Source organism: Coenobita brevimanus, chromosome 61, assembly GCF_032717465.1.
Source record: "Coenobita brevimanus isolate Jiangsu-jjx chromosome 61, ASM3271746v2, whole genome shotgun sequence".
NCBI classification, from domain to species: domain Eukaryota; kingdom Metazoa; phylum Arthropoda; class Malacostraca; order Decapoda; family Coenobitidae; genus Coenobita; species Coenobita brevimanus.
The window spans coordinates 27,587,038-27,603,732 of NC_137014.1; the positions used below are offsets into that span (position 1 = coordinate 27,587,038).

Below are 16,695 nucleotides of genomic sequence, written 5' to 3' on the forward strand. Positions count from 1 at the left end.
TCAGCCCTCCTCCCCCCTCCTCAAATTTGATCACCCCCCCAAACCTCAACAAACCACCATTCTGCATACTGCCGCCAGTCAGTAAACAAGCACTCTTGCTGTTGTTGTGTCGTGATGCCTAAAGTGCAAACTAATCTTAACCACACTGTGCTCATCCTTGAAACAGAGGCTGGACACATGTAGTAGACTTGAAAAATGTGAACATAATAAGACAGTAATGACAAAGTTTAATGTTGGAAATTCCTTGACTTTTGATAAGTCCTTGGGACCCAAGCTCAAGAAATATTATACGAAAAGCATGATGAATAAATCCACTGAAAAAAAGGCAAGCTCTTTCATTGGCCAAATATAAAATGTGTCTTACCAGCACAGTTTCTTCCTAACAAGCTGACTACTCACCAGCCTGCATTATCTTACACTACCTTAGCATGTCCATTCTCTTAAATAAGATTCATTATTTTATTCATAAACTTATGGAAAAATAAAGAAAAATCTTAAACATTCATGACTGAATTGACGATTTGGAAAAAAACGTTGTACATTAGAATTATCACAACTTGCTTATTCACATATCAACTGTGCATATTGTCACGGCCACCCATGTCATCTTCATCTGACTGCTGTCACTCCACTTCATTTGCCATTCAGATGTTCTGCAGATGACAGAATAAATACGTAGGAATTGCAAACACAGCATTTTGTCCAACAAAACAAACCTTCATTTCTGTCAACTAGATTTTATCTTCTCTGCCAGTGCAAATGTGTTCTAAGATGAATTTAAACATTGTATAAATTTGGGCCACAAAGCACTCGCACCAAAGCAAACCATATTCATACACTGTATAAATTCATTTTAGAATGCATATGCAATGGCAATCCTTGGTACAGTATTTATTTTATTATCTGTTAAACATCTGCATGGAAAGTGAGGGGTGGAGTGATTGCAGTCAGGTGAGGAAGAAACGGGCGGGCAGCGGCTGTATGAACAGCTGATTTGTGAACAACGGAGTTGTGATAATTCTACTGTACAACGTTTGTTTCCAAATAATTTCACCAAAAAATCAAGATTTATGTTTTTATTTACTTTTTTCCATGATTTTATGAAAAAAAATAATGAAAAATATTTAACAAAATGGACTTAGTGTGCATTTTGCACTACTGCAACACTGCAATCACATGTGTTACAACTATGCAGTGTGTATAAGAGGAGAAAATGTTTCAAATGTAAACTGTCAGTGTGGTCCCTCGTATGAGTGGTGACTACTGAATATATGCGTACTGCAATGATACAGCCTATATATAACAGTATTTATCAGATTTAGGTAGGTGGTGGTGACCATCATCCACTCACTTCATGCACTGCCTACTTCTTCCTTCACCTTTGTCATTCTTTTTCTGTGTCTGCCCTCCTCTCTTCCAATTTCTCCCATCTTTCCTGTCACTCTTTATTATTATTCTTTCCTTTTCAGGTGGTTTTACATTAAGTGACAAGCCTAATGGCTTCACTGAAGCCAGGAAACTATTTACAACATTGGCTGGTAACCATTTAACCAATCTATATGTGTTCCTTACGTGCCAACAAGTGGGTTGGGGAGGGTCAGTGCCCCTCCCCATAAAACAATTAGCTAACTCAAAGTCAAATGACCACCCCTTATGGGATTATGGCATCTGACTATAGACAGACAGATATATCAGATATTCAGGAAAAATATGTAACTGGGAAGGTACCGTAAATCCCCCAAGCTTCTCAGTCAACTGGAATTGTACTGTACTTTGAACTGAACAGACACCTCAACAAAAAGTCACCATCTGAAGGTTTAAAAAAATATAATCTTGAAAACTGACGACATAAAGGGAAGTACTGTAAATGTATAACGAAAATATGACTAAAATACCCTTCTTCATTGCTTACCGGTAATCCTCACATAGCTATGTCCCCCAATATGCAGGATCTCAATATGCAAAACATATGTGTGCTCAACTTGGGAAAAAAAATAAAAATTTTAATATGCAAAATGTGATTCTAAAAAATGCAAATCAGTCATCTGCAAGCAAGGGAAAAACGGTATTCCCACTCAAAGCAGTAGTATTCGAAGCCACCACCAGATGGCTGATCAGTTTTCCACCCTTTCCCCTCCTTATGGCATCTCTCAAGGCTCAAGACTCTCAGTCTGTGTCTGCCCACATCAGACTTTCATATAGTGGTGCTTTTAGCACTGTGCAAGACTAATTCACGCTCACATGTTACATCATGGCCCCACTGCTTCATTCCAAGAATAACAGAGTCACTTTGGAGCTGAAAATGAAGGTTACAGAGTTGCATAAGCAAGGTAAAAGGAACTCAAACAATGGACATGAACTTGACTTAGGTGAATCGACAGTGACGAACATTCTCAAGAAGAAGAGAGGATTTTACGAACCGACAAGATTTGTGGAAGCCGGCAAGTGACAGTGTACAAGCACAATTTGGTTGCTAATCCCGCAATTATACAATAAAGCACTACCTAACACACTACATTCACTGTTCAATTATCTTTCTTTGAGTGAAAGTCTTTCTTAAAATGATAGTTGATAATGGGGAAGTACAGTACTGTACATGACAAAGACAGGGTGAGGTGTCGACCATATACATTTACTTCCATTGATTTAATGGTTTCTAATATGCAAAATTTCCAATAAGCGGCACATTTTGTCGATCATATTCTTGCACACTGGGAGATCCCACCATAATAGCCCCTGTTCTTAAAGTACCAAAGGCCTGTATGAAACTCACTTCAAAACTTTTGGTTCACATGAATCAGTAAAATATTTCATACCACAAACTGCATGTACACCAGGTAATTCAGCAGTATTTGGTAGATATTTTATATCTGTACAAGAATCCCTCAATTATCTGACTTAATAGAGCCAAAGGCAAGTCCGGGTAATGGACTTCTCCCCTGACCCACCCTTCGTACAGAACCTAACTCTGAAAGCCGGTGTAAAAGGCCATTACAGTATGTCGTACAACACTTCTTCATGTTGTTTACTCTATCTGGTCAAGCTGGCCTATAAAGAACAGCCAAGCAATTACCATGGTCAAGCAGACCCATCAACCACAGACAAGCAATCACCCGGCAGATATGAAAAAAAAAAAAAAAAAAAAAAAAATGGCTACACAAGGAAAATGCAGTATGCACACACAACATAATGGTAAAATAGAATAAAATTATGATAAAATAGAATAAAATCATGGTACAGTACAGGAGGCTACAATAAAACATATCAATACGATTTGACCATCCCGCATCAATCTTACCCAGGGTCTCCTGCTTCTAAAGAGTCAGAACTACCTTCTACCTTTTCCCTGGTGGAAGGGCCATCATCACACACCCTAGGAGGAGGTATGGAAGGAACAGCAAGCCTGAAGCAGGTAGGGAACAACCACAAAAACCACCACATGTGCCATCATAACAACTGTCTGAGAGGAACTGTTCACTACATTGTCACCGGGAGGGAACTGGAAACGATCGAGGGGGTCTCTAGCAGACACTGGGTGAACTACCCAATCAAACAAGGCGGCGCCATCGGACTATTCCCTCCCGGCCAGGCAAAAATGTTCACGCAGCCATAATTTCCATTTGGACGCATGCATTTTGTCCAGATCTATCTATCTATCTATCTGCATACCTAGGCTGCTTCCCCCAAGGAAAGGGAGGTAGCCAAGACAGGATGACACAATCCTAATTTACTCATCCAAACACACACATTTATTTGTATCTTAGCCCTAAGTGGAGAAGGGACAGATCCCCACCGCACCACACCGCACAAGGGTCAACTGCGCAGTGCAATCAGCAACATCTGCAGCAGGGTCCGACAGCAGAGCTGTTTTACCGCTGCCACATCATAATAGACCCATCCCCTTACCTGCAACTAACCTGATCAGTTGATCAAACTAAATGCATGAGAATATCCACTCAGGGTTGCATCACCATTTCTTCATTCACAATTTTTCTCCTATCATTCCTATCATGAGCAGCCACCCTTCCTTGCTCAACAGACGTCCCTCTCACATCCAATGCTCTCTTCACATTGTCCATCCATCCTGTTCGTGGTCTACCTCTCAGCCTTATACCTCTCACATCTGATCCAGTTATCATTTTCACCAATCGCTCATCATCCATTCTCTCCATATGCCCAAACCATTGCAACACACTCTGCTCAACTTGATAAGCCATTTCCCACATAACTCCAGTTCTCCTTCGCACTTCATCATTTCTCACTTGATCCATATGTGTCACTCCACACACACTCCTCAGACACCTCATCTCCATTATTTCTGAAACTTTTCCTATATTCTACATCTTTATTCCATGTTTCAGCCCCATTTAATGGAATCGGCACCACAACACCCTCATACAGCCTTCTCTTTACAGCCATTCTAAGTGAATGACATCTAAATACTTTTTTCATTCCTCCCAGAACCTTTCCTACTTCAATTATTCTAAACTTCACTTCTACCTCTATTCTTTCATCCATAGCATCATGTGACCCTCAATGCTTAGAACACTCTACCTCCTCAAGCAACTCACCATTCAAAACTATATTCATCCTCCTACCATCTACTAACCTCATACACTTCATCACTTTACTCTTACTCTCATTAACTCTCAATTTCCTCCTTTCACACACCCTTCCAAACTCCTCTACCAACTGTCTCAATTTCCCCTCCAAATCAGCCACCAGTGCAGTATCATCTGCAAACAGCAGCTGATTCAGATTCCACTCTCTACTATCAGCACTCACCAACCTTAAACCTCCACCTAACATCCTTGTATTCACCTCCCTTGCAATGCCATCCATATAAATATTAAACAACCAAGGTGACATCACACATCCCTGCTGCAGCCGCACTCTCACAGGAAACCAATCACTCACAGTATTTCCCACTCTTACACACACTCTACTCTTAACGTGAAAACTATTAACGCTTTTTCACAACTACCATCAAGTTCACACAATCTCAAAACAGTCCACAAAGCCTCTCCATCAATTCTATCATATGCTTTCTCTAAATCCATGAACGCCCAAAACAAATCCTTAACTTTCGCTAAATACTTTTCATACACCTGTCTCACAAGAAACACCTGATCTATGCATCCCCTCCCTCTCCTAAAGCCACACTGCTCATCACCAATCACTCCCTCTGTACCCTCTCTAACTCTCTTAACCCGCCCCATCCAAACGTTTTTGGACCTTTTTTTTTTTGGCTCAAACATCCGCTTTTGGTGAGAAACATCGAAAATTCATAGAGAAATCGCTCACCTGAGGTTTAAAATACCGGATTTAGGTGTGAGTACTTCCTTACCTGACTGGGTTTTCTAACAGGCTGGCACCAAAGAAAAAGAGTTCTATGAGAGGGTAACTATTTTATCCACTCATAAACAGTATTTATTTATTTACTTGGTACGAATTTATACGTAGTACAAGAGTATATTGGTATTCAAACAGTAATATATGCATTATAAGCATTGTTTCACTAACTCATCACCATTCATGACCTTTTTTTTCCCATATTACCTGATCATCATTTCTGACTATTTCTTCCTCTAAACTTTGTCCTCCACATTGTCATCAATTGGGGAATCACTCTGGCCCTGAATGTCTTTATTGGCCAGGTCACTGGTAACAGGTGAATTGTCGAGATAATGGCGTGCAGGGGGGGGAGGAGAGGTTATGCGGTGTAAGGCATTGTTCCTGCTTGGCATCTTGTAGAGGAATAGAGGAAGGTGTCCCGTGTATACGTGCCAAAAATCACTCGCGAAATCACTCGAAAAATTGAAAATTGTACAAATTAGGGACCTTGCAATGTTGCCGCGTTAATTCACGTCGCCGGGACGGCACGGGTTAATTAACACTCTACCATACACCTTACATACAACACTCAACAGACTTATACCCCTAAAGCTAGTACATTCATACTTATCACCCTTAACTTTACACAACGGAACCACACAAAAGCTTGTGCCATCAACTGGCACCATACCGCTCACAAAACATACATTCAGCAATCTTACTAACCACTCCACAATAGTTGCTCCACCATCTTTCAGGCATTCCACAGCACACCCATTCATATCTGCTGCTTTCCCTGCTTTCATCTCCTTTACTGCCTCCTGAACTTCCTCCATCTTGATCAAAGAATCAATCAACTCTCTCAACACATTTATTCCCTGCACCCTTCCATCTGCCACAATGTCAGCCTCTCTTTCCTCCTCTACAATTAACAATCTTTTAAAATACTCTGCTCATCTTCCTTACTGCATCTATCTCAATTAGAGATGTGCCGATATATCAGTATTGGTATCAGTTGCATCGGCCCATTTTCAGAGTATCGGTATCAGAATTGGTATTGGCCGATTGTCTGCCAATACTACCAATACTTAAAAGAAATTTAGTGTGTAGCATATCAATCACTGGAAGGTATTATGTTAAACAGAATTTGGGTGTTTTATAAGGATGAAAAAAAAAAATTATTGGTAATATCCAAATATTTAGTATCATATTACTTTGAGTACATGGCGCATAGTAATGCAGTACATTCTTTGGTAGTAAGCCACATCTGCCACCATGGACATGTATGAGACAGGTTGGTAGCCTTGCATCAGTGGCTCAGGGCAGTGTCACAGCCCTCAGACGGCAGGCACCACCCTCCCTCACTGGTACTGGTATCGGTATAGGTACAATTTTGTGGTATCGGTATCGATACATCTCTAAACTCAATTAACATCCTTCCATCCTCTGTTTTTACTCACTCCTCCTTCCCAGACTCTCCCTTTCACACTCTTTTCATCTCCTTCCAAAACATTTTCTTATATTACTATTCTATTCTATTGTCAGATGCCATAATCCCATAAGGGGTGGCCATTGACTTAGAGTTATTTGTTTTACGGGGAGGGGCATTAACCCTCCACCAACCCACTCGCTGAAACGTAGGGAACATGTATGGTTTGGTTATATGGTTACCACCCAGCAATGTAAATGGTTTCTTGGCTTACAGGAAACCATTTGGCTTGTCACTCAATGTACAGCCATCTGTAAAGGAAAGAAAAGCAATAAAAAGTGACAGGAAAGAAGGGAGAAATAGTAAGAAAGGAGGGTAGGCACAGAAAAAGAATGATAAAGGCTAAGGAAGAAGTAGGCAGCACTAATACATTTTCTTAAACTGTTGAAAATCCTTAGGCAACCGCCTACCCCGCCTCTCATCTGCTGTCACTTTAGCATCATGCACAGCCCTTCTTGCCCTATTCCTCTTTTCCTTATACCTCTCATATGACACCTCATCCTTCCTCTGCAGCCACACTTCACATACATGTCTCTTCTCAGCCACAGCCATATTTTCATGCACCTCCATTCACTTCCCTTTTTTACACCACCACCTACTCGTCTCCCACCACACACCTCTTCCTCATGCCCCACCACAGCACTCTTAAACAACTGCCATTCCTCCTGCACACTGCCATTTTCCTGATTTTTCACTGACACTTCACTTATTTCAACTTCTCCTAATACTCTATCATTTTCACTCTTTTATCCAATTCCCTCGCTTTCAAAACCTCCCTGCCACACCTAGTCTCCTAGCTCTCACCCATCTCTTACCTATTCTCAACTTTCCCTCCACCAGGTAGTGGTCAGACATACCTCCACCCTCCTCACAAAACTCTCACATCCAACAATCTTCCTCTTACATTCCTGGACACAACCACATAGTCCAACAATGCTCTATCAACAACCCTTCCACCCTCCTGTCTCACCCAGGTATAATTATAAATATCTTTCTTCTCAAACAAGGTATTTCCAATCACCATCTCTCGTTCAACACACATCCGTATTTTTTATTCCCCATTTTCATTTCTTCCAAGCACACCATGCATACCAACTACACCTTTAACTGCTACATTTTCCACTCTAGCATCTAGATCTCCCATCATTACCACATGCACATTTGCTCCAAAACTCTACAGACACTCATCAGCATCATTCCAGGAGGACTCTCTCTCTTCTGCATCTCTTTCGGATCAAATGGAGAAATGTACCCTACAAATAATGGTTTCAAACAGCCAGATCACAGTGTCAGGATAATAAACATCCGGATAACAGAGGAAATACTGTATATCAGAAAATAGGATAGCTTCTTTTTGCCATAAATATAACCTAAAGAAAGCTCTGTAATCCTTAAGGAGACATAGGACCTCCTCTTAAAAATAAAAAAATAAAAATCCTACCTTTATAATGATTCAGTGATGTACAGTACTGCATTTTCAAGTATGAAGAAGATTCATCAATAACAGAAAATATGGTTACAAAAGGGATACATTAAGATTGGTTATGGTACCTAAGTTTGGTCTGGTCAGCATAAAACTGGTTAGGTTAGCATAAAATTGGTTTGGTTAGCAAAAATTGGCTCAGTTAGGATAAATAAGGCTGGGTTGTTACAAAAATTCAGATTAGGTTTGGATAAATAGGCACTGGTAACTTCATTCAAAAATGACATTCTACAATGGTGTCCATCCGTCTTCGCATACCACAAGATGGTGTCAGTCCTTAAACAAGCATTGCTCTTTTTAATGCCTTTCACCACTTTTGAAAGAAATAAAACACTGAAATTTGAAAAACAAACAGAAAAAACTTAAAGAACCCCATGAAGACTAAGGTAAGGAGAAAACAGAAGAAAACTGCAAATATAGGTGGTCCAATGCCTCCTTAAGGATTACCAAATGCAATATACCCTTGAAAAATGCACAACAGCTACAGAACTGCATTATTATTGGTATAAAAAAGTATAACAATGTACTCATTTACAACTAAAAAAATAATAACTTGTGGAGTGGCTGTGAATGTTGCCCCCTCGCACACCGTAAGTTTTCTGTAAGTGTGTATGACATGATCAGAGGAAATGCTATGAGGGCAGGCTGGGCTCTTACACAAAGGAAAACATTCCCATGTATCCAAGAAATGAGTTATAATGGTATAAATTGTATACCATCATCTTTCCTGATGTTTATACTATACAATAAGCTAATAAAAACGCACAAAATTGATGAGTAAAAGTACCGAGAAAGTACCGAAATGAGGTGAGAATTCTGTTGTTCAACAGTGAAAATAACTGTCCTACACTCTAGCACAAAATTCTGCCTGCATAATGCAAGTGCTAAGCATATGTCTAGATGCAGAATTTTACGAGTTTTCACGTGGCATTGTCAGAATTCTGATAAGACCAATAGTTTTCGAGTAAATCGCCAAAAGTCGCGCAAGCCTCCCCTTCCTCCCCAAACAAAAACTAAGAGAATGCCACCTATTTGAGAGTGTTGGCCTGGAAATAGACATCTTCCCCTATGACGCATCAAATATTCATGCATTTCGAGCTAAACCATAATATTTGGTGAATAATTTTGCCCAGAATTGCCTAATTGGCATCCCTTCAGACCAACACTGACAAGTGTGTCATCAGTTCCTCTTCAGACTAACATCATTTTGACTCATTTTGAGTCATTGTGCACAAATGGGTTACTATTATTTCCGGTACATGCATAGTCATCACGATTCATATGTAGCTATATTGTACATAGAAAATATACTACATCTCATTACCAGCACAATTAAGATGTGAACCACTAACAATGCAACAAAAAACATGAAAAATACAACATTTATCAACAGTCACCATTGCTAGCCTATATCTCATACATTATTACTGTATGTTCAAGGTGGGGAACAATACGTGTCCACTTTTGGCTAGGCCTTAGCAGTGACTGGAGCTCTCATTTCAATGTGCAACAAAGACATGAAAAAATATGAAATGAAGAAGGGTGAGGCAGTTGGCTGACCGAATAATTACATCACATATTTCAAATGTACCTTTCTGAGCTTCTTAAGACCTGTACTTATGAATATTTGTGCATATACAGTACAGTAAATGATCTATCTATCCACAGCCAGATGTCACAATCCCATAATGGGTGGCTGTTTGTCCCTCAGATGGCTGTTTTATGGAGGGGGTCACTTACCCTCCACCAACCCACGTGTTTTAAGTCAGGAACATGTATGGGCTGGTCAAATACTGTAGTTACCACCCAGCATTGTGAATGGTTTCCCGGCTTATAGGAAGCAATTAGGTTTGTCATTCAACTAGAATAAATGTAGTTTATGTAGACAATTCAGTAAATCAGTTATCTATATTGTTTAGAGTATTTTCCATTAAAAATTTTCACCAATATTTCAGAGCAACAACTTTGTATTTCCTGATGTTACATTTCTTGAAGAGAGCACTGGATGCGAGAGGGATGTCTGTTGAACAAGGAAAAGTGGCTGTGCATGACAGAAATGAATGAAGAGAAATTGTGAATGAATAAATGATGACGCAGCCCTGAGGGGATATTCTCCCATATTTTGTCGGATCAGTTGATCAGGTCAGGTGTGGGTAAGGGGATGGGTCCATTATCATATGGCAGAGGTAAACCAGCTCTGCTGTCGGGACCTGCTGCGGATGTCACTGGTTGCACTTCACAGTTGACCCTCGTGCAGTGTGGTGCAGTGAGGATCTGTCCCTTCTCCACTTTGGGGCTAAGATGCGAATGAATGTGTTTGAGTGGATGAGAAAATTGGGAGTGTGTCGTCCTGTCTCGGCTACCTCCCTGTCCTTGAGGGAAGAAGCCTGGGTACTGTATATAGATAGACATTTCTTGAAGGGGCTATGACTACAGAACGCATATGTACAAACTACATTACAGAGGAGTACATGATTGACAGTACCGTATATACTCCCACAGCTAACAAACTGATCACAACACAAAGCCCAAATTTCTTCTCTTAGTATGATCAAAACGGTAAACATACATTTTATCTGAGATAGTAGAATGACCTTATCAATTTATCTTCTTCCAGTTTCTTTTCTGTATTTTTTTACTATTTTCAGGGTGGTAAATTACCTTTTCCTTCTGAAAAATTTCCCACTGTTTTTATTATCACGTTACCTACAGTTGTTAACGTATGGTGTAAATTTGTAATGGAAGAACCTTCCACTGTGCAGGGTCATTCCATCATGAGAAATGTTACATTCAGAGTCAAGTTACTGATCTACTCTCACTTGTATTTTATGTATGCAACATAAATAAATGCCGTTTGCAAGGTATACTACCAACACCTCACACTAAATTATGCCATAATCAGATAATGCATATGTTTCTATTCTGATTTTATATAGATTTTTAAAAGTGGCGTGAGAAATGTTACAGTGATGCTACCCCACCTTTCACTTTGCAAGAGTATATTCAATAATTCTGTGATTTTACTGGTTCAATCAAGAAGTGCTTCATATCAGTAATATGTCAATGTATGAGGATCATAACCATACCCAGCATATTCTATTTCTCCTAAGAATTTTGCTACTGTTAAGGAAAATGTGACCATGAGACACGATACAGGAAAAGTGAGAAACGTTACTTGTGTGAATTTTGTTTTTCATACAATTACAAAATCATCTCTTATGAAGGTTACAGTAATTGTAAGTATCACAAAACAATGTAAATCAAGTACTAATGTGAAACACATGATAAATTAACCAAAACATGATACTTGTAAAGCAGGGTTGAGGGTGATGAAACGGAAAAGGACAATGTAATTTTGAATATTATGAACATAAATTACCTTATAATATGTAAGTAACCCTACAGCCAGTAACTGATGTGAAAGTTACATGATAAGCCTGCATGTATATCACACCAGTGATATAAACAACACAAAAACTAAAGACCAACTACTATCTCATCGAGATGGAAAATTCATCCTTTTAGACTAATTGACTGAGGAAGGAAAGTTCACCCCTATGAATGTGTGTGCCATTCTTGACACATGAGGAGTTGGCAATACCTGCACAACCATATCCTCTAAGATCTCATCTCTGTCCGGGTTGTCAAGAAAATGAAACTGGCTATCACCCATTCTGTCAGTGCCCCTCTTTCTTAAATAATTAACTTCAAACATACCTGGCTCTGGACCTGATTCTATCACTGCAACATAATGCTCTGACAACTTCTTGGTAACGTAATGAACTAGTACATAGTTACCTGGGGATGGTTTTTGTGTTGCCTCAATATCAGTAGTACTCTGTGACTCAGGCTGGGACATGAATGACTCTGACATTTAGGCAAGAGATGGTGTACTTTCCCTATCACTGCTAGTGCTGGAGTTAGATAGTGGGTCACAGCCAGTTTCCTGAAGATAGCACTGCTTAACCCCTTAACCGCGGGGCGTCACTTTCGTGACGCTTGGGAGTAAGGGATCATACCGCGGGGCGTCACTTTTGCGATTCTGTTATTTTGAATTCGCCCAGGCTTTCAAGTGGTGGCTTGTATCATCTATCAGTACTGCCAATGTCCAACACAAGTCAGCACTCCTAATCTCATCTGTACTCCCATCCATTGTTGACAATTTAGCCATTTCTCCCCATTCTTGACTCCCCTCCCTACCTCCCCTCCATTATCCTCTACTCTCACCTGCCCGGCCTTGGTACACTAAGTAAATCTTCCCTGGAATTTTCCACTGATTTCATCCATTGAAATAAGCCCTATGCCCTATTCTTATAACAAATAATATATACAAAAAAGAAATAAGGTAAGTGAGAGTGCCATACACCTGGAATTGGCTAATTATCACCTGACAACACCTCACATGCACTCGTTCACTAATTTTCGCTGTTTATTTCCCCTTGAAATATGCCATGTAATCTATTCTCGTAATAAAAATATATATAAGAAAGGAAGGGAGAAGCCTAAGTGATATTTACATTCACCTGGAACTACCTAACTATTGCAGGCCACCATACTGTATTCTACGCTAAGTAAATCTTCCCTGGAATTTTCCACTGATTTCATCCATTGAAATAACCCCTATGCCCTATTCTTATACCAAATAATATATACCAAAAAGAAATAAGGTAAGTGAGAGTGCCATACACCTGGAATTGGCTAATTATCACCTGACAACACCTCACATGCACTCGTTCGTTAATTTTCGCTGTTTATTTCCCCTTGAAATATGCCGTATAATCTATTCTCATAATAAAAATATATATAAGGAGGGAAGGGAGAAGCCTAAGTGATATTTACATTCACCAGGAACTACCTAATTTATAATGTATTGTCTACATATCCTGCCAATCATTTCATAGCTATATATTAGCAGCTCTCACGAGGCTGACGTTGGCAGTAATGCATTCTCCCTAGGTAGGCCACCCTGGCCCACCAGTATCAGTTTACTGTCTTCTTTCAAGGTGAAAGTACGTCGGATTCGCGCCTGCAAACTTCCGCCGCTTTTTAGCCCCATGCAAAGGGCCCTGTGACCTCTACCCCCTACTAAACCTCGTGTGGAAAGAGGTAAAGGGCTGACAATTGATAAAGAGTGACTACGATCTTTCTGGTGAGTAAAACAGTGGAAGTGGAATTGTAAATAACGTGTAAACACCAAGTGAAAGCAATGAATGTAAATGTAAGTGAACAGTGGAAAATAGTTTTATAAGTTACTGCAAGTGACAGTGCATAACATAGCGTAAATAAAATAGAAATGTAAATAATGTAAATAAAATAGAGAACGTAAATAGACATGTAAATGAGTAGTATTATAAGAATATGAGTATATATACTAGGAGTAATGAAAGTGAAAGTTTCACTCTAGCATGTATGAATACTATGAGTTATGAGAGTGAAGGTGAAAGTGACATTCACTCTCAACGCAAGTATACAGGACGAGGAAGTGAATGCTACGTATTTTACTGAAAGAGAAATTGAATCCCTACAGTGACAATAAACTACTATTACTGAAGGAAACTTATGGATAAAGACTGTAGATATATATAAGTGTTATATAGTAATAGAAATATAAACTTTTTTTTTTTTTTTTTTTTTTTTTTTTTATGTGTCCGACTCTGAGCATAGGCTTCACAGCCTGCTATCAAGGCCCAGCAGTCCTCCTACATACCATACACCTCTGCATGTCACCACTTCGGCGCTAACACCCACCGTCCATATTGAATACATGCTAGGGCTGTCTCATACAGGACTGGTGTATTGGTATTAGCGGGGGTATTTTTACGACATGTCGGCGAGTCTTCTGGTAGATCGGTAAAGCCTGATTTAATGAAATTCAAATCCTTAAACTGTTCCCTGCCCCAGCCGGGATTCGAACCTGGGTCCGTAAGGACTGCAGGCCACCTCTCTAGCGGCGAACGATGTCATGTAAGAAGGACATACGCCCTCGTAATTTTCATTGCTTTCAGTGTTTTTTTTTTTTTGGAGTAGGCCTATGGATTCCAAACTATTTGAGAACCAAATCATAGAATAGTGTTTCTGGTGATAATATCAGGCTGTGGTAATCATACCAGTATTATGGGTTCTCGGGAAGTGTAAAGTGGAGACTTCGTTACCCAACTTCAGAGGTCTCCACAAGTCCTACGGTACTCGATGAAGGCTCAACAAACACCCCAGGAGAAAGGTGAAGGTATGTGCCATAAGCATATGTGATTTTAATATTCTAGGACTAATAACTGATTTTTGGCAAATATTTTTAGAGAGTCTGTCGGAGCGCGAATATGCCCGCGGGAGCCGCAAGTCAAAGCAAAACAAGCCCGCGGTTAACGGGTTAAAAGGTGATTGGCCTGCAGTCAGATGATACAGTGTTACTTTATAGTGGCCAAAAAGTTTTACTGACCTGCACTGCTGAATGGATTTTGCTGCCTTACAGTTTTTTCAGATCTCTACATATTTTGACTTAGTGTTTATATATTCAGTAGAAACATAAATTAGTTCAGTTTCATCTGTTGTTTGTGCAGGCTTCTCATAAAATTCTACAGCAGACCTTACTGTACAGCGCCCTTGCAAAACTCGCCTGTAGACATTCCATTTTAGTAAAGCCTCAACCCCATCACGTGGGCCCTTGCCATGATACCGTAACTTTCTTGAAAGTTCCATTCAACAGTGCAGTTGTGGATGTCTTTGTGAAAGGTTAGAGCTGCCATAGAATACCTATCCTTGAAGTGGGCTGCTGCCCCATCAGTCCACAATGATACATGTGTAAAATGAATACCAGCAGAATTCAAGTAATCAAAAATAGCACTATTAAACACCTGAGCTTCAATGCTAGAGTGTAAGGCTGTATTTGAAATTACTGCTAATAGCTTTGTAGCAATCTCACCATCTTTGACATAATGAACAACTGCATTGTAAATAGTCACAGATTGATTTTTTGTTCATAGGTGTGTGTGAGAAACGTTACATCATTTTCCAGTAACGTTCCTCACAGTGGGCACGAAACGTGTGTGACAGACCATATGACTTACCAGGGTTCGTTTCAAAGTATGCCAGTGTTACATTATCATTGCCTTGGGATGCCTATTTATAATATAAAGTTATGTTGGTATTCTCCAGTTTGTTGGCTGTGTATGTGAAAAATGGGGAAAAAATGTGAGACATGTTACTCCTGAAACACTTCCATTTAAAGGTCATGCTACATTCTGATCACAAGATACAGTATATGTAAACAACTGTAGTGTTAATCGCAACTCAAATAGACGCATTTTCAATAAAACACAATGTCAGCATTCCAAACAATAACATACTCTGGTCAATGATGTTATGAAAATTGCTAAATTCAGCAATGATTTTTCTTCGGTGACATAATATGATAATTTTTTTATGCAACTCCCTTCGTTGACAGTTTAGGTTCTTTTTCTCTTCAGATTCATAACATTCAATGATAAAGCTTTAAAATGATGTATAATCTGCATACTTTTCATCAATTCTGATTTTGACACAAAAGGTTGACATTTTCGTGGAATGACCCTGCACTGAAAGGTGGATTTAGTTTCCCAACTGGATGTTGAGTTAGGTTAGATTAAATTGTTGGGCACACTTAAGCTAGGTTAGGTTTAATTAAACACTTACGTTAGGACATTCCCCTCCAACCTTATGCTATCATTCTTGAAATATCAAACTAACTGGCACAGTGGAACATAGATAAAAACAACAGGGAAACAAATTTCACATGAGACGTTTACCTCTCCAGCAATGATCAGAAATATATAACAGAGTATCAGGAGGATGGAAGAACTGATTTGGTAAGGTGCTTCTACTGCCTCAAATAAAGCGTGTTAACCATCCTAACTTACCAAAGCAATCCTAAGGTAATACAAAACTGAACTGCCACCGTTTCGAACTCTTCACAACAAAATTATCAAATGAGAAAATGGGGGAAAAAACGAAAAAAGTAGACTAAAGGTTCAATAATACGATTACTCCATAATTAACTTATATTCGAAATCTGCGTACAGAATAAATGCCATCACTTACCAATAAAGTTGTATCCACGCGTTCTGGTGGCTATGAATTACGATTTCCCAAACGAATGACAAAGTTGAATATAAATTGCATGGTAACAAGCCTCAAGTTATACATTCATATGGCATAGCTTTCGCCAGTATAATAACCACTCGCCCCATATACATAAACTCCTTCCCTTAGTGCAGTTTGAATATTCTGACTTCTTCTTCTTCTGTAATGAGTCTAGTGTGGTTTCCCATTGATGCGATACAACCTCAACTTTTTTCTTTTTTTTTCCCCACTCTATCATTGACCATAATAGTTGTTACAATATCTGCACACTAGT

The 16,695-nt window shown here is 39.4% G+C and overlaps 1 protein-coding gene across 1 annotated transcript in view; it reads right to left on the reverse strand.

Moving 5' to 3' along the window:
• LOC145403724 (uncharacterized) overlaps positions 1-16,482 on the reverse strand; it is a 208,742-nt gene extending 192,260 nt beyond the window's left edge. Inside the window, exon 1 of the mRNA XM_080275404.1 lies at positions 16,380-16,482. The gene's annotated coding sequence lies outside the window, so the exon portion shown is untranslated. The remainder of the gene's footprint in view (positions 1-16,379) is intronic.
• Positions 16,483-16,695: the final 213 nt, after the last annotated feature.